The 19,997-nt window shown below is 39.0% G+C and overlaps 1 protein-coding gene across 1 annotated transcript in view; it reads right to left on the reverse strand.

Moving 5' to 3' along the window:
• ANKRD55 (ankyrin repeat domain 55) overlaps positions 1-19,997 on the reverse strand; it is a 403,377-nt gene that overhangs the window by 163,703 nt on the left and 219,677 nt on the right. The gene's annotated exons all lie outside the window — the stretch shown is intronic.

Below are 19,997 nucleotides of genomic sequence, written 5' to 3' on the forward strand. Positions count from 1 at the left end.
GATAGTAAGACTACTATAAATAGTTTTATTTAGTTTTGGGGGGCACTTCTTCATGATTTCCCAAATTTTGGGGAGTGATTAAGCCACTCATTTTGTGGGAGTTTATTACTTTCACAATGAAAAAGTTTTTAAAAAATGAAGTTACGGGAATTGTATAAATTGATACCCAAGGCTCCTTCCAGCTTGTCTGTTCTCTGTCAACATTTATTTTTATGACAGCCTTTAGGTTCCCCCATCATTTTCTTTTGGATACACTAATGAGATGCCAAACTTAATGCTTGTCCTGGTAAGCCTAATTTCAGGAGCAAAAACTCATTTCTTTACTTCTCTTCTGACATTGTGCCTCTGGCTGAGATTAAAGTGGGAGAAACTGGACAAATTTAGAAAAAAGCAATAGAGTTTATTATAAATAACACCCAAAAGAAGCACAGTAGTAATCAGCTCTAGTCCAGGAAACCTAACATTACTTGTTTGGGTTGAAGCTACCCAAGTGAATCAATCTAATATCATTCCACTTTGTAACATTTTGCTCAAACACTTAATCCTTCCTAGAAACCACTGCATTCTCTTAAATGTCTCTATCTAATATTTTAAGGACTTGTCAGCCTGCAGAACTCTTCTAAATCCTAGTAAGACAAACTGAAGTTTTAGGTTGAATAATGAGCTCAAAAGACATTAGAACCTTCAGGATCAAATGAGAAGCTAATGGAAGACTTTAAAACAATCATCCCTTCTCATTGCATTTAGGTTTTTTTTTCCTACACATAATTTAGAATGTTCCTTTTTAGAAAACATACCCAGAAATGCTTAGAATTAGTGACTGATTAAAAAATACTTCTCCAGAGGAGCAAGTCCATTATTTACCCAAATCATTACTGAATGATAAACAGGTGAGGTGAGAGAACTTACCATGAGTCATAGTGCCACCTAAGGAATAATTACAGTTAATATTTCTGTAGTGTAGACACTGGTCTAAGCACTTTACATGTAATTAAATCATTTGGTCCTTGCAACAACCCTGTGAGAAAAGACTTAGTTACCTTCATGTTACAGGGTAAGAAAAGAAGACCCAGATCGATTAAGGAAGTTGTTCAATGTCACATAATCAAGTGGTAGAACTAGGATTTGAACCTTAGGCAAGCTGGCTCTAGTCTATGTTCTTAACTACTAGGTTATGTTGCCTTGGCTTGATTGTCAGAGATAAAAGGGGGGCATCTGGACTACTGGACAGTGCCAGGGCTCTGCCACATGCCCAGCAGCATTACCACCGGCACCATCACCAGTGACAGCCTTAAATACTGTATACACATCCATGTCCCAATCACTGAACTATGAATGGTACCTTGTTTGGAAAAAGCGTCTTTGCAAATGGAATTAAATGAGGGATCTTGAGATGAGGAGATCACCCTAGATTAGAGAGTAGACTCTAAATTCAATAACAAGTATCCTTCTAAGAGAAAGGCAGAGGAAGATTTGAGACAGAAGAGAACACACAGAGAAGCAAAAGAGGGAACGTGACCGCATAGGTAGAGATTGGAGTGAAGTGGCCCCCAGTAAAGAAATGGCGACAATCCACTGGAAGCTAGAAGAAGCAGAGAACAGATTTCACCCAGAGCTCCCCAGGGGAAGAGAGGTCCTGCTGGATTTCAGACTTCTGGCCTCCAGAGCTGGGAGAGAATAAGTTCGTTATTTTAAGCCACTCATTTTGTGGGAGTTTATTACCGCAGCCTCAAGAAATGAATACAAATATATAGTGCTTTCCAGCTTTCAAAGTGCTTCGGTACATGTGATCTCATTTGATCCATATGCCCCTACACCTTAAAACAGTTCAGTTTGGTGAGCGAGCTCCACCATAAAGGACTGTGGGACCTTGGGCAAGTCACCAGCCTCTGTTCTCTACCCCTTTATTTGTAAAATGGGGCTTATAACAAGGCCTGCCCTGTGCCCCTCACAAGGTGTCATGAGGATCAAAGGGAAAGAACTCATGTGAATGTACTTTCTATACTGAAAAGTTGTCTTTGACTAGGAGCTATTTTTACTTACGAAGTCTTTGGGCGATGGCTCAACCACTGTCTGGATAAGGATGTGGGCGCTGTGAATTTACACCTGCTGGGGCACAGGTGTGCTACTGCCACCTCCTTCTCCAGAACCATCTGCAGTCCGAACCCTCTAGAGGCTGGGAGTGGGGAGACTGGGAATCACTGGGGAAGTAGGGCAGGGCCAGAAATTTGATAAGATGGAGCTCTGCTGTGAGTCCAGTCAGTGGGCGAACTGAAGATTAGTGTCATGCGGCTGGCTTCTCAAGAAACATCTGCTGTAAGAACAGAAAGGTGGCGAGCCCTGTTCCCCAAAAGCCCTTGCTCCCTGCATGATCAGAAGCCAGCGGTCACCCCAGAAGTTGTGAGCGGAAGTGCATTTTCCTGCTGACCTTTCATTCCTGAGCCTTTGGGTGATGATGGCTCTGAAAGGTGGTAATGAGTGCCAATCGAGGTGATGTTTTTGTGAAGCTGACACCTCTCCATTAGGAAATGGACTGCAGCCTGTGGACCAGCCACTCAAGCAGGGCACAAAATGCTACATAATCAATGCTTGGCCAAACCCTGCACAATTAGTGTCTTCCTCCAACCATGCTCTAGTGCACAATGGAAACCCTTGCAAGGATGGAAATATGGGAGCTACAGGGTTGAATGGCACCCTAAGCCTTGGAATAGAAATACAAACAATGACAAGGAAGAAGAAACACAATGGGAAAGAGAATAGGAATGGGGGTAGGGCAACTCGGGGTGCTCGTCCGGGACCAGAGTAAGCCCATGAGAAGAGAAGAGCATGTATTAAGTCAAAGGCACTACTCTAAATTCAGTACAAAGCAATTTCCTGATTTTTAATGAATTATGTCACTTGCATTCTGTCCAACTTCTTGCCTCCTGTTCTTCCACTCTTTATTCAGTCTCCACCGGTACCTAGAATTCTACTAAAACTTGGCATCATTAAGGAACAAAAGGTTCATCAGGTTATGACAGTATCCTCTAACTTTCCCCTCTTTTTTCTTTAGCCCCAACCAAACCTATCTCCGCATTTAATCACAAGAGATCTTTTAAAAGACAAGTCTTAATATGAAACTCTCCTGCCTAAAACCATCACTGGCTTGCTATTGCTATTGTATACTTAAGATAAAAACTAAGATCCTCAATACAACCCGTCACATGTTCCAGCTGCTGCTAACCTCCCTAAGGCAGCACTCCTGGTCACTTTGTCCTGTCCTTTGCACCTTCCTTGTCTGGCTCGGAGTCTTCAAACAAGTTATTCTATATGTACACATAGAAATATATGTGTGTGTGTATGTGTATATGTATGCATATGTAATGGAAAGAGACAACCAAGTTTGATATGTATCCAACCAAGTAAGAAGCTCTTTCCCCTGCACTGTGCCCAACCAATTCCCATTTCCGGTTCTTCTGACACCCAGTAAGGTCTGCCCAGATGCCTCCACCTCCCTTTTAATCGTGTTTTCTTTATTACTCTCTCTTATATAACACCATTCTTTCTCCTTTTTCTTAATAGCACTTGCCACAAATGATTTATATATATATAATATATATTTGATATATATTAATGTATATCAATACAAATATATATGTATATATTCATATATACTCAGATATATATATGAATATAAGTGTTATAAGTGAATATAAGTGTATATATACACATATATATATGTATGTGATCTTTGTTTTCCTTTTTGCTCTCCCACTAAATTGTTAGCTCAAAGAGGTAGGGACATACATACTTTGTTCCCTACAATAGCCAGATACTTTACCCCACCTGCAGACATTCTGAGATTCAGTCAGTCAGGAATGAGGGCGGGAGCGGTGTTGGTACTGGCAGTTTTTCAAAGTTCCTCAGGTGATTCTAGTGTGCAGCCAGGGCCGGGACTGTTTATCCACCCTTTTAAGAAGGAAGGAAAGGAAGCCCAGAGAGGTCATGTGACCTGTCCAAGGTCTAGCTGCTCTTAGCAGTGGCAATGAAGACTCAGTGGCGCCCTCTCTCTTTACACCCTATAATGTCCCTTCATTTAACTTGGAGAAGCTTTGTTAAAGAGAAAGATTCATTTTTTTGCAGTCTCGTAAAATCACTAACTTATACCCGTTTGCCTAGGATTTCTCTGGTTTTAGCACTTAAAGAAAGGGGAAATAATGCTTCACACACAGTTGTGAAGGTTAAATAAGCTAATGCTTGTAAAGCACTGAGCACAAAGCCTGGCGAGTTGTTAAGAGATCAATTGCTGTTAGCTTTTAAACTGTTACAGGAGTCTTTGGAAACAAAGCAACCAAGGTAGAAACACCCTTCCTTCCTTCCTTCCTTCCTCCCTCCTTCCCTTCCTTGCTTCCTTCCTCCTTTCCCTTCCCTTCCCTTCCCTCCTTCCTTTCTTCCTTCCTTCCTTCCTTCCTTCCTTCCTTCCTTCCTTCCTTCCTTCCTTCCTTCCTTCCTTCCTTCCTCCCTTCCTTCCTTCTTCTTTGTTCTTTTTTCTTAGCACAGGTGTAAAGAATGGAGATGTTTCAGGAGGTCTAGCAATTGCTAGAGCAATAAAATACTTTTTCTTTTTTTTTTTTTAACCAACACTCATTACTGTCAACTTTAAATGCCACCCAGACATCCCTAGGTAGTATAATTTCGCCCTGCCAAGTGAAAGCATTTCAAGGTGCTCAATCATTAAGCAGCTACTTAAAACAATTCTTTCAGGGCTTCTCCTTCCCTTGGGCATCCATGCTTGTCACTCTGTCAAAGTGCTTATTTCCTGGAATCAGCCTTCAGCCAACTGCCTAGATGTTGGTATGCCAGACTAATTATTTTTCTAAGGCAGCACTGGAATCCTCGGGATACCAGTTGAATTTGATCCGTATGGTAGCCCTGAGAATCACAAAATGATAATGATGTGGAACTTAGTCCTCTGGTATTTACTTATTAATTTGCTTGTTGTTTATTTTCTGCATAGGCCAACCAAAAGATGAATGTGAGGGCAACTCCAAACATGGTAACTGGAGTGTTCATTTAGCCTTATCTCACTAGCACTGGCTATCTTTGCGTCTTTAGCAAATCCATATTAGAAATGATGGTTCATTTGTAGGACCATGAACTAAGCAGAAATGCAGCAAATGAGAGAATTTTTGAGAATGGGACTTTGAGGATTACCTTATCTGACCCCCTTGAGAATATTGTTCACTTAATATTTTGTTAATGCAACATTTTGCAATCTATCAAGAAATCCCTCTGGTATTATCATTGCCCATCCAATGGTGACAAGAAGATTTCAGGAAGCTTCGGATTTTGATATGGTAGGGCAGGGGGTAGGTGAGGGAAGGGAGAATGAATCTCATGTGGTGACAAGCCAGGGAGCAAATCAGCAAGGAAGGGACAGTCTACGTTGATTGGCAATCAATAAAACTACATCTACAAAGCCATAAAAAAGAACTATTTTTATACATAACCGGGATGAATATCAAAACAATTATGTTGAGACAAAGAAGCCAGGCAAAAAGGGTACACTGCTTTCCATTTACGTACAGTTCTAGAAAGTAAGAACTATTATTTTGTGATATTAAGCAGATCAGTAGTTGCCTGTGACTGTAGGACCACCATTCATCTGGTTCCTCAGGTTAGTGACTTGGCATCACCCTTGAACCCTGACCAATCAACTCAGTCACAGGTCCTACAGATTCTACCCCTTAGATGTTGTTCATAATCACCCTTTTCTTGCTATTTTCATGGTCACCCTCTTAGGTCAAATCTTCAAACATCTTATCTCTTTTTCGTAGTCTCCAGCTGATCTCCTTTCTTCTGTTTCCTGCCTTTTCTAATCTATCCTCGATACTGTTATCGTAGTAACTATTAAACATTTTCTATTTTTTTAATATCAAAAAATAAAATAGAAAACATTTAAAAAAGAATTTTTTTTTAAAGATTTTATTTATTTATTTGAGAGAGAGAAAGAGCACATGAGAGGGGGGAGGGTCAGAGGGAGAAGCAGATTCCCTGCTGAGCAGGGAGCCCGATGCGGGACTCGATCCTGGGACTCCAGGATCATGACCTGAGCCGAAGGCAGTTGCTTAACCAACTGAGCCACCCAGGCACCCTAAAAAATAATTTTAACATGTGGAATTATAAACACCTACATGTCTATCACTGAGAACTAGGAACTCTTCACATTTTGGAATTTCTACTTGGTATATTTTTTTAAAAGAAAAGTTACAATGAAATCATCTTTGTTCTTCCCCTATCTTCTACCCTGCTGATGCTTTCCCGTTTCTAACACTGTCATATATCTGCATGTATCTATTCAGCTCATGTTTTTATACTTTTACTAAATATCTGTATTTCTGTGTTAAAAATTAAATAAATGGTTCCTGCAACTTGCTTTATTACAAGTCTATGAGATCTATGTGTTTTGATATAAAGACAAAATGGGCTCTATATTGCTATATAATATTCTATCATATGAACAAATCACACTTTATCCATTATCTAATGGGTGGGGCATTTACGTTGCTTCCCATTTTGGGGTATTAACAGCAATTCTTTTTTTTTTTTTTAAGATTTTATTTATTTATTTGAGAGAGAGAGAATGAGAGAGAGCATGAGAGGGAGGAGGGTCAGAGGGAGAAGCAGACTCCCTGCCGAGCAGGGAGCCCGATGCGGGACTCGATCCCAGGACTCCAGGATCATGACCTGAGCCGAAGGCAGTCGCTTAACCAACTGAGCCACCCAGGCGCCCTTAACAGCAATTCTTAATAAACATCATTGTCTATGTCCCTGTAGTGGGATGAGTGATATCCCCAAGTATTTGTTCATGTCCTAATCCCTTCAATCTGTGAACATTAACTTATATGGCAAAAGATGTGATTAAGTTAAAGATTTGAGAGGAAGTTCCTAACCTGGATTATGCAGGTGGGCTCTAAATTCAATTACATGGATCCTTGTAACAGAGAGGCAGAAAGAAATTCAACAGCACACACAGAGAGGTGAAGGCGATGTGGAGACAGAGCAGACACACACACACACACACACACACAGCCACAAGCCAAGGAATGGCAACAGCCACCAGAATGTGGAAAAGGCAAGGAAGGAACTCTCCCTGGGCCTCTGAAGGGAGCAAAATGCTGCCTCCACCTTGATTTCCAACTTCTGGTCCCCAGAACCGTGAGTGAATAAATTTCTGTTGTTTTAAGCCATCAGGTTTGTGGTAATTTGTTATGGCAGCCACAGGGAACTAATACATTGTATAATGTACTAGGTATAATCGTTTTCTAGGATTTACACTTAGGAATCACAGCGTATGTTACATATACTTTATTTAGAAATTTAGAGAGCATTCTAATTTATACTCTCCACAGCAGTATATGATGTTTTCCATTTCTCATATCCTTGCCAGTTGCTGATATTATTGGAGTTTAAAATCTTTGTCAATCCAAAAGGTATATGAAAGAGTATTTCATTATTATTTTATTTGCACCTCCCTGATTACTTGCGAGGTTGAGAAAAATGTCTGCATGATTCTTGGATTTCCACCTCACTGAGTTTCCTGTTCATAATCTCCATACATGTTCATTGGGTTGTTTATATTTTTCTTACTCTTTCAGTAGTTCTTTACATTTCTGAATACTAATCCTCAGTCTGTTACCTATGGTTCAAATATTTTCCACAAGCCTTTGGATTTCTTAACCATTATATTCTGAAGGAGAGGAGCTTTAAATTTAAAGATTTTAAAGATTTTTAAATTTTAAAGATTTATCAGATTTGTTCTTTATGAGCCATACTTTCTGTATCTTGCCTAGGAAATCTTTCTCTACTTCCATGTCAAAGACTCTCCTATACATTTTTTTTACTATTATCTTAAAGTTTGGTTTTTCACATTTGATTTTTAATCTAATGGGAATCCATTTTTGAGAACATTTTAAGTTGGAATATAACTTCATTTTTTCCTTTATGAAAGTCACTTGTACCATTTTCCCACTGGTTTGTAATACCATCTCACTCACATACAAATCACATAACCTGTCATTTCTGGGTCTCTAGTTTCCCAATCTACAGACCTGTATGCCCACGTTAGTGCCAATGTCACTGCTGGATTCCTAAGGGCTCAGGAAAGAACTACAAATGACCACCAGAATAGAGATGCATCTGCCTGAATCAAGAGACCACAGGGGGGAATGTAAGATCACAAGGAACCATGGAAAAGTCCCATGGAGGAAGTTAGTTTTAACCACCTGCTGATCCCAAATTGCAATGTATCTGGTAAACTAAGAATTGCCTTTTTCTTTTACTTCTCTCTCTCACACCCTTTTCAGTCCTGGCTGGGCCAGAAAGAACAGCTAGTAAATGGGGGGAGGGGGGAAGTGGGGAGGCAGAGAGAACTGGAGTCAATCATACCCATATTTCCAGAAGCAGGCAACTACTAACCAGGTCTTAACATCATGAGTGGGGAGAAGTCCCACCTCTCAATGAATATTAAAACCCTTGTACTGGACTAGACAGTCTAGAAATATGCAGGCAATGAAATCATGATTTCAGACCTTATGTCCTTTGTAAGCAGGTGAAAATTATCCCACTAAATAAATTTGGAAGGGTCATTGGTAGGGCAAAATAAAGTTGCATCTGATCACCTCCCCTAAGTCATGCGGTCAGCACCTTAGCACCTTATGTGTTATCCCCATTTCCATTTACTCCTTAAACCTCTCTTCATTCACTTTTAGAGTCACTTACAGTTCTTCAAACCAACCCACTGGTTGATGCCTCCAGAATTTTGCACATGCTGATCTCCCAGCCTGTAATGTCCTCCTTCCTTCCTTCCTCTTCTCTACCTGGCTAATTCCTAATTATCTTTCAGAGCATTGTCTCTCAAACATCACCTTCTCTGAGACACATTCCTCTAACTTCCTCCTTCCATATTTAGATGCATACTCCTATTTAATAAACCTCTTCACATTATTATAATTGTTGATACTATGGTATATTGTTATTATGATATATTGTTGATTACATGTGTGCCTCCCCCACCTCCAAATATGTCTTATTGTATCCTTGGTGCTTAGCATAATGCCACCAACATAGTAGGCATTCAGTAAATAACTGCCAATGGTAGGGGTAAAGAACAGATTAACAGCCAACACCCAGGATTCTTTTGGGAAATCCCCAAGTTTCTGGAGGAGAGTAAAAGACCTCTGGAAGGTGTATACAGCAGCCAGGAATCAAGAGAAACGATACTGGTAGCAGAAAACAGCAGAAGGTAGAGCTACGCATAGACAACGTAGGCACGGATTGCTCAGAAGGGTCATCTTTCAAACCTGAAGGATTTTTCCTGCCATGAACACCTCAAAAATTACCTTTCCTAGAGAGATGCTCAAGTGAACATAATTAAATGAAAGGAAATTCAAATAAATGTATAGATGTGTCAGGCACTGTGGTTGGCATACTACTTCATTCAGGAAAGAATACTGAGAGTTCCGAAGAAAGCAATAAGCATTTCTGATAGAAATTCTACATGAGGAAATCCCTTAGCCTAGAACATGCAAAGGCAGACAAAAAGAAAAGATGTGAAAATCTGCACATACACACACACACACAAAAGTTTGTATCAGCATTTCATCACTGCCTCTCATGAGTAAGTGCTACTTTCTTGACTCTTTTCCCTATAAATGATCCTGCTCATAATGTTTATAATAAAATGCAGCAGTAATATGATGAAAGATAAATGGATGTATTTAAAAAGCAGTTGTACAAAAAACTGTTTATGTTGCATGGCAGACCATTTTTCATACTAAAAGTGGCTAAATTTATCTACATAAATCATGATCGTGTTCACTGCTTTTTGCATTGACTTCTCTAAACTCTTCCAGATTTAACCTCTACTCTTTGTATGTTAAGCACTAGGCATCAACAATTGGCTTATTGTTGGTCTTATCTGAAGGTGAAACCACTTCTCTCCGGGGGGAATACTAATTCCTAAGAAGCCCACTGAGCTGCATTTTTTTTTTAACTCTTAGTATTCATTTTTGGTTTTGCCATAAAACAGAGAATAGTGGATTTAGGGTCCAAAAAACCAGAAATGAAGACCCTTAAGAGAGATTCTGTTTCTTTCTATTGTTATGGAATAAAAGGAGTGTCAGGAATGGATTTCATTGCTCTTTTCTAGGCCTTCCTTTCTCAGGTTGAAGTCCAGTGAGGAAGAATTACTGTTTGTTTGCTTCTATAACATCTACCTCTCCCATCTCTCTGCAACCCCACCCCTCTCCAGATGACTACCAAAATCTAAAAACATTTATCAGATATTTTTCTTGCTTGTATTAAGATTTTTGGTGGGGGAAGTCAGAACAAATTTGTCATATACATAAGTTTTATAACAGTCATCATCATCATCACCAATTTCAACATCTTCATAAATAAGAACATTATAATAGTCTCTATCTTTTATTGATCATTTACTATGTTCCTGGACCTAAGAATTTTTCACACATTATCTTATTCACTATTCACCACAACTTCATGGAGTAGGTAATAACACTGTTTTTATCTTATATATGAGGAAGCTAGAACTTAGAAGTCTTAAATGACTTGCCCAAAATATCAGAGAGAGTAGCAGAGTCAGGACTGAAACCAGGGCTCTCTGAGTCCAAACCCATGTTCTTTACCACTGTACCATACATATGCATACAGCATAAAGTACTCTTCATTATTCATGGCTTTTTACTTTGGAAATTTTTTGTGGCAACATCTTAATCCCAGACCTAATTTCATGGCCACCCAGAAGCACATACGTACAAACTCATCTTGAGGTTGTTCCAAGCAAAATATAACTACAATGGTAAATCTTTTTTTTTTTTTTTTTTAAGGCCATTCAAAATAAAATATGCAGCAGTTCTTACACTCCCTAAGTGTTTACTTGTGGAGAACAGATTCATTGCAATTTTAACTCTATATTTTCTGTTCCTCAGTTGCTTTTCTAAAGTCTTTATTTAGAAGCATTAAATCAAAGAGGGAAAAACTAATGTGATCTTTAAGGGCAGATTGGTTTATAATGATTTTTAATTTTATTCCAGTTCCATATTTGAACATCGCTTACTAAACAAAATAGTAATAATATTCTTCTTGACAATAAGGCATAAATTATAAATTCCCATATTCCCTAAAATAGACTTTACAGAAAGAAATTTCATTGATATGAAGTTAATTTGAATCCATTTACAAAAAAATTCATGAAGTGTGCATATATTTGACAAAAATGTGCAATATTTGTACACTGAAAACAACAAAACATTGCTGAATTGAAATACGGAAGACCTAATTCAGTAAGATATACTATGTTTATGGATTAGAAAACTTAACATTGTTCAATGTCAGTTGATCTATAACAGAGAAAAAAGAGGTTTAGAGTATGCCACTCCAAAATATGCTTCTCTGGCATAACGATTATTTTGAGCTAAAGGCAATTAAGAAAAAGCACATAGGATGAGCTCTCTGTCCTTCCCCTAAAGCAAAACATAAATTCCCATTGTGAAGGTATCCTCCTCCCCCTTCCTTACCAGGAAGGAGAACAACCTCATCCTTGGAGAGAGATGGCACAGACAGTCTAAAACAAACAAAACTTACTAACTAGCCCTTATCATCCATTAGCTTCTCTGTATATTTACCTTAGCACAGTTTGTCACCCCTAAATGCCTAAACCCCTTTTCCTGTCTTGTCACTTCTCTAAAAATTTATTTTCTTTTGTTAAAATTCTACCTAAACCCCACGTTCTAACCACCCCTTCCATTTTTTCATCACTGAGTTCCTCCCACATGTATATGCACCACACATGTCAATAAATTTGTTTATTTTTCTGTTGTTAATCTATCTTATATCAGTTTACCTTTCAGGGCCACAGGTGTAGAATCCAGGAAAGTAGAAGGAAAATTTTTTCCTCTGCTACCGGGTCAAAAAACTATGGTCCATAGGCCAAAGCTGCCTGGTTTTGTAAGTAAAGTTTTATTGGGGCGCCTGGGTGGCTCAGTTGGTTAAGCGACTGCCTTCGGCTCAGGTCATGATCCTGGAGTCCCGGGATCGAGTCCTGCATCGGGCTCCCTGCTCGGCAAGGAGTCTGCTTCTCCCTCTGACCCTCCTCCCTCTCATGCTCTCTGTCTCTTATTCTGTCTCTCTCTCAAATAAATAAATAAAATCTTAAAAAAAAAAAAAAGTAAAGTTTTATTGGAACATGGCCATGCCTATTCTTTATCTATTGTATGGCTTTTTTGCCCTCCCCCCCACCCCACCAAATCTAAAATATTTACTATTTAACCCTTTAGAGAAAAAGTTTGCCAACTCCTGAGCTATAGATTTAGCATAATCTCAACTAAAATCCATCAGACATTTTTGGTATATAAAAACTGACAACCTGATTCTAAAATTTGTATGGAAATACAAAAGACCTAAGTTGACAATCTTGAAAAATGACAATGTTAGTGGACTGATAGCACCTGATTCTAAAGCTAATTTGGACTGCTTAGGGCCCTGCCACCTGATTGGCATTTTTCTTAAACTTTGAGCTTCCTCCTTCTTGATCCTGACTTTTAAGGAAGTCTCTTCTTTTTTTTTTTTTTTAAGATTTTATTTGACAGAGAGAGAGAGAGAGAGACAGCAAGAGAGGGAACACAAGCAGGGGTAGCGGGAGAGGGAGAAGCAGGCTTCCCGCAGAGCAGGGAGCCCGACGCGGGGCTCGATCCCAGGACCCTGGGATCATGACCTGAGCCGAAGGCAGACACTTAACGACTGAGCCACCCAGGCGCCCCAGGAAGTCTCTTCTTGAGAGGACCTATTTCCTTGATGGGTTTGTACAGGGAAAGGAGATGATCTTCATTCCACAGCTTTTGTGACATATTCAGTTCTGATGAAAAGTTGAGTATGTGTGAAGGTAAAAGGGAACAACTTCCTCTATGAAACTCAATGCCCTCCAAGGTTGGTACACATGAGCGCCACTCCAAAGGGAAAGTCTTTCATGGAATGATTTCTGAGTCAAGCAGTCCCTGACTTGAGTGTCTCCCACCCCTTGGGATTCTTCCACGTTGACCTCCTCTGCTATAACCACTTATGAACCTACTCTTTCTTTCTTCCCTCTAGAGTTCAAGTGTGGGCAAAACCAAAATCCTCTTCTTTTTGTTGTTCCTTTTACCTCATGCATCATCTAGGGTCCTCTACCCCTTAGCCTCAAAACAAGCCAGTTAATTGATGAAATTTCTTATTTTTAATTGGCAAAAGACTTCTAAAAGCTATGAAAACCAGAAGCAGAATAATCAAGGAAATAATGAAACCCATGATTGTCTGACTTATAAAGCTTTGCTTGTCAACCTGATAGTACCAAAATTATGTATAAGATACTCAGTTTTGGTTTGGTCTCATGCTTTGTCTCTGATCTTTGTCATCCTCAGGTCATTTCCCAGTATTCAGAAACTGATCTAGATCTTCTTAGACATTTCTTCATATTTTTCCCAGTCCAAGGACTGGCAAACAATGCCTTAAAACCAGAATTTTTTCATGATTCAGCCACCTATATCTCATACAGATCTTTTATTCAAGGTTGGCTTGCAGAGATGAGCCTAGTTCACAAGTGACTTAAAATGCAGTGATGGTTGATGCTTTCCATTCCTAATAATTATGTAGCATTGTCAATATGGTCTCATAGTTAAGATGAAATGATTTTAAAACCACACTGCCTGGTTTTAACTCCTAGCTCCACCTTTGCTCACTCTATAACTTAAGGCAAATTACTTAACCTCTCCATACTTCCATTTCCTCATCAGTAAAATGAGGATGATAGTGCTTATCTAGAAGCCCCACTTTGTAAGGTCATGCTGGGTATCCACTGGGATGATAAACAAAATAAAGAATAGAACAGAATCAAAAAATATTTGTCACTATTTTGATTATCACTAATTTTTTCCAGGTCTTGGTTATCAGTTCTGCCCACCTCGAAGTCAATACTGAAGAGATGAGGAGGCAACTCACTTTTCATGATGCCTACAAATTTGGGAGAGGGGCATACCCCTAAAAGAAACAGACAGTAATCTAAATTAGGCAGTGGGCAGCATGAGGAGCAGAGAACAGTACAGTAACATTAGTAGAGATATACTCTTCAGATGTGGGCAAGAATGCTACAGGAATGCTCCCCCAACACTGTCTGGCCACTGTCTAATTCAAGTCTCCAAAAAGTGGAAATTGAGTCCATTTTTCTTTTTTTCTGAATTCTTATTGGGGACACCTGGGTGGTTCAGTTGGTTAAGTGTCCAACTCTTGATCTCAGCTCAGGACTTGATCTTAGGGTTGTTAGATTAAGCCCTGTGCTGGGCTCCACATTGGGCGTGGAGCCTACTTAAAAATTTTTTTTAATTTTTTTTATTTGAGTATAGTTGACACACAATGTTACATTGGTTTCAGGTGTACAACATAGTGATTCAATTTCTCCATATGTTATGCTGTGCTTACCAAAAGCATAGCTATCATCTGACACCATACAACAGTATTACAATATCATTGACTATATTCCCTATGCTGTGCCTTTTATACCCGTGACTTATTCATTCTATAACCAGAAGCCTGTATCTTCCAGTCCACTTCACCCATTTTGCCCATCCTTCAACCCCCTTTCCCTCTAACAATCATCAATTTGTTCTCTGTATTTATAGGTCTGATTCTGCTTTTTGATTGTTTATTCATTTCTTTTGTTTTTTAGATTCTACATAAAAGTGAAGACAAAAGTATTTGTCTTTCTCTGTCTGACTTATTTCACTTAGCATAATACCCACTAGGTCCATCCATATTGTTACAAATAACAAGGTCTCATCCTTTTTTTATGGCTGTGTCATATTCTACTGTGTGTGTGTGTGTATACACCACATTTTCCTTATCCCTTTGTCTACTGATAGAAACTTAGGTTGCTTCCATATCTTGGCTATATAAATAACGCTGTAATAAATGTAGGGGTGCATGTATCTTTTTGATTTAGTGTTTTTGGTTTTTTTGAATAAATATCCCATAGTGAAATTATTGGATCATATGGTATTTCTTTTTTTTTTCCTTTTTTTAGGAACCTCCATAGTGGCTATATCAATTTACATTCCCACCAACAGCATATGAGGGTTCCTTCATCTCTACATCCTCACCAACACTTATTATTTCTTGTCTTTTTGATTTTAGCTATTCTGATGGGTGTGAGGTGATATCACACTGTGGTTTTGATTTGCATTTCTCTGATGATTAGTGATGGTAATAAGCATCCTTTCTGATGTCTATTGGCCATCTGTGTACCTTCTGTGTCCATTTTTTCTTGTATGTTTTTCCCCCTCTCCAAAGAAAGGAAGGAAAGCCCTTCATATACTTGGAAACTGTGGCTTAAGTTTTCTTTCTCTGGGTATATCTTATCATTCTCTTAATCAGATTTGTGATCCTCCTCTAAACTTTCACCAAGTACTGTATTTTCTTCTGCACTATGAACCACAACTGGATGTGGCATTCTACCAAGGGTCTGACTTATGGTGATTATAAGAAGATTATTACTGCTCTATACTGCTCTCTTAATATCCCATTTGGTGCCCAATCTAATCACAGGCTATATCACTACTGACTTTTAAACTTTACTTTCTGATTCTGCAAGTATTTTATTTAGATATATATGTATATGTCCAGTGTACTAATTCATTTGAAAATGTCTATCATTGAGCCACCTGGGTGGCTCAGTTGGTTGAGTGTCTGACTCTTGATTTCGGCTCAGGTCAAGATCTCAGGGTATTGAAATGGAGCTCCATGTTGGGCTCCTTGGGCTCGCTGCTCAGCAGGGAGTCCGCTTGAGATTCTCTCTCTCTGTCTGCCCCTCCCCCTGCTCATATGGGCTCCTGGTGCTCTCTCTCAAATAAATAAATTAATTAAAAAAAAAAAGAAAATGTCTATCATCATTACAAAGGCTACTTTGCTATTTTTTAAAATTTTACTATGTTCCAAAGGGTTGTTGAGAATGGAATTCTTCATCCTGAGAATGAAGCAGAGGGGTCATAAAACTGCATTTAGCAATATTTTCCCTATTTGCTATCTGTGCATTCTTTACTGATTTAGAAATTGCTCAAATTTCCAAAAGAAGAAATGATTTTAAATAGGAATAGTTAAAACATTCTAATGCATTAGTATTTCTCTCTGGGGTGAATGCTAAAAATAGGAGTTATATAGGTAGAGACAGAAAAACTAAATGTAAGAGAGAGAGGGAGGGAGCACTATAATTTTTGCTCAACACATGGCTATTCAGGCTATTCAAGAAGTGATAGGATTTTAGGTCAGCCAAAAATGTGAAAGATAACCTGAAGAAGAAAAGGGCTTGAGGATATGGTTGTGCAATGCAGTCATCTCTAACTCACCCTGTCTTTGCTGTAAGAGCATTTTATCCCGAGAGAAGGCTTATTATGTCTACCAGTAAAGCTTCTTAATGGAAGCAGTTTTGTTATAAAAACATACTCCCATTTGTGATCTCAAAAAAACAAAGTGGACTTAAAATATTAGGATTATTTCTCCATGTACCTCTTCAGCATGAAAAAACAGTTTCATTATTTTTTAGGTTTCACTGCTTAAAGATCCAATTGGGCTAACAACCCCCACCCCCCTTATTGACACATAATGGAGAAATTATTAAACTGTGTTAACCAAGATCAGCTAAATGTTGTAAAAACCCCAATATTTCAAGGGTTTTTAAAAAGGTTTATTTCTTGATCTTACAGTCCAATGCAAGGCTCTCTGAGGTGGAGGAATGGGGAGGGAGGGTCTCCTCCATGAGGGCGTTTGGAGTCCTTACATCTGGAGGTTATGCCATCTTCTGGGACTCTGGGGTCATCCTGGATCCTCTGCATTGGGCTGGCAGAGAAGGGAGGAAAGTGAGGGAGTGGAGGATAGAGCATGGTAGTGACGGCCATTGCTTCCACCCACATTCTTTTGGGCTGACTGTAAGGGAGACTGAGAAATAGAATTTAGCTGTGTGCTCACAAAGGAGAGGAAACAAGTTTAGTCAGCAACCAGCCAGTGTCTGCCATATAATTTAAATTAAAGATCACATATTAGCAGCACAGAAGCTGAATGTTATCCCCAGCTCTGGTTCCTTTGGGCTGGTAGTGAATCCTTTAAAAATTCAAATTAGCTTAAAAATTTGAATATAAGCAGAGTTCACACTAAAAAAAAAATCTCTTATTTTGTGGTTCTTCAAAAAATCAGAAGATCGCACAGATCTTCTGGACCAGCATTTCCACTTGACGTGATATTGCTGGAATGAAGTAACAGCTGTCCCCTTACCCAGAGGCCAGCTCTCCAGTTCACCCTCCAGTCTGCCTCACTCACTCAGCTGCCTGGCCTCCAAAGGGGCTTACACCTGCTTTCTCTGGTCTGCATAATGATTTAATCTTTTCGATATTTTATATCTTGTCATCAATATGTTAATAACAACAACTGACTTCAATAGATTGATTTGGGTCAGCAGTTGTTAGACTATGCTTTAATCATGGTGAAAACTACTAGCCAATTCTATCTGAAACTTCCTTTCTCCACAGAAGTAATGATCTAATTATGAAAGAATTGAGATACATATTTTATTTTTAGCCTAATCATTTGTTTAGTCATAATTCATAGTCTGAATAGGGATGATAATCTATCCGGAACACTGGCTGTTGAATGTGAAAACTTTGCTTTCCTATTTCTTCCTAGGATTAATGCTTGCTGGGCTTGTAATCTTAAAATTGTTTTTATGGACTAAGAGCACTTTACAGAAAAGCAGGCCTCAACCAACAGAACAGTCCTTGGGTTGATAGCAGAACAGTTTACAGAAATATAACCTACTTTATGGTTGTTGACCATTGGCTATTTGGGGGAGAGGAGTGAGGTAGGGTAGATTTGGTGTGTAGCTATAAAAACAAAATAAAACAAAACAAAACAAAACCCACCTTAAATAAAAGAGAGATCCCAATACAGCTCCTTTGTGTTTCTTTTAGTTGAATTTGAAATTGTTCCACAGTTGGCATTTGGAATATTAACTTACTTGGAAGGGGAGATTGTTGGGTGAATTTTAAATGATAGTTATAACTGCTTTGTTTCTTTGGAGAGCTCTGCACAAATATCTAAGAGTTGAGTGTTAAAAGTCTGTCTGTCATTCTAAAAAGAAGGAATAGATTATCAAACTTAAAACCAGGCCAATTGTCTACAAAGAAATTATCTCTTAATACCCTGGACAGGTGAAAAAAATCAACATACCTAAGGCAAATTAACGGTCACAAAATGAAAGTACAACATTATATTGAGAGCTTTATATCTTTTGTTTGCTTTTTTCTTAACTGAGCAGAGATTAAAGAATTATTTTTTAAGTCACCTGAGGGTTTTAATGTTCCTGGTAAATTTACTTGTGCATGTAATGGCAGCTTTTTTATTGCTTTTCAATTCACATGTCTGCATTTATATAGAAGTTGCATAAATTCTGTGGGAGAGAAGTCTGAAGTGGATTTGTAAAAATACCAACAAAAGAAATGACATTATTTTTCATTTTTATTTTTATTTTTCATTTTTAGTCTTGATTCCGGTGAGAGGAATAAGCTACTGGTTCAATTTTAGACTTAAGTCAGCCCTTGGTATCAGAGAATAAAGAAATAGCATAATCACAAATCCTGGTAAAGACAGAAAAAAATATCTCTTCTGAGAGATATGAGTGGAAATTTTTTTTTTAAATCACCTTGAATGACTATCAAGGGGAATTGTCCCGGGAGAAAAAGAAGTTATTGGATGATGTGGGCTGCAAGAAGCCCACTGGAGAGGACCAGCATGGTCCTAACTCACCCAGCTATAAATTCTCACCCAATGCTAGGAAATCGGAACTATTATCTTCTTGTTCCCGATGCGGAAACTAAGGCTCAGACAGACGGATCAACTTGCCCAAAGTCCATAAGCTAAATAATTAGGGCTGCAGGAGTTCAAGTTTAAGGTCTCCCAGGAATGAAAGTTGGAACTGAGAAAAACAAGGCATGAACGTAGAGAAACAGCACACCGAGAGAGAGACTGAGGTTGCACAAAAATGGACAGCAGCTTAGGTTTTTAAATGTGGTTTCCTCACTAGATGAATAAAAGGAGGACATTTCAAAAGACCTGAGGCAAAGTGGGCTGAGGGATGTAGCAATTCTCTCTCCAACTCCCAACTCCAAAGGCCAGGAGTGTGGGCTTAACCAGGGCACTTTTGTACCAGAAGGATACATGCTGGACAGATTCCAATAGAGCAATAACAACAAGAAAGGGAACAGAGATTTATCTGTTGGAAAGATACACAAATCTAAGTGCCTTGAGCTTGCTCAAAAGGGCAGGAGGGTACCATGGACGGCAACTCTTTGAAGTGTGCATAGCACTGAGGAGTGTTCTGCCGTGGGGGTGTACCTGGGAATTGGAAGTGATGAAACATGGACAAGAAACCTCTAAGCTGATAGCAGTAAATGTTTTTTGGAAAAGTTACAGGGTAACTCCTTCAGGCTCTGATGTTTAACTTTCCCTGACTCACTCCTTTTCTGAGATTCCAATGTCTCTGGAGGAAACCCCTGTCCTATGCAGCCCCCACTGCTGCATGAGGAGTGCTGGCTGGATTGGCCCGCAGGGATGCTGCTCCCAGGGGCATGGCCACGGGAAGCTCCAGATGGGCTGGGCAAGGTGACTCATTTGCTTTTCCTCCCATGGTCATTTCTATGAGTCACATGCTTTTATCCAGTCCAAAATATGGGAAAGTAACATCAAAAAGCCTAAGATGTTGTTATCAAATGTTTAATGAAAAAGAAAAATCCCCTTTCATATGATCCTTAAAGAAATGTGTATTTAGTCTTTCCATTTTGTTGCTATTGCTTTGATTTATCAGCATACAGGAGGTGGTTGAGGAGAAGGGAGGCTGCAAGCTAGACAGAGAAAGATTAAGGCAGCTC

Source organism: Mirounga angustirostris, unplaced genomic scaffold (genome assembly GCF_029215605.1).
Source record: "Mirounga angustirostris isolate CCGP_5_RB_7025 unplaced genomic scaffold, mMirAng1.0.hap1 SCAF_7, whole genome shotgun sequence".
Classification (NCBI taxonomy): domain Eukaryota; kingdom Metazoa; phylum Chordata; class Mammalia; order Carnivora; family Phocidae; genus Mirounga; species Mirounga angustirostris.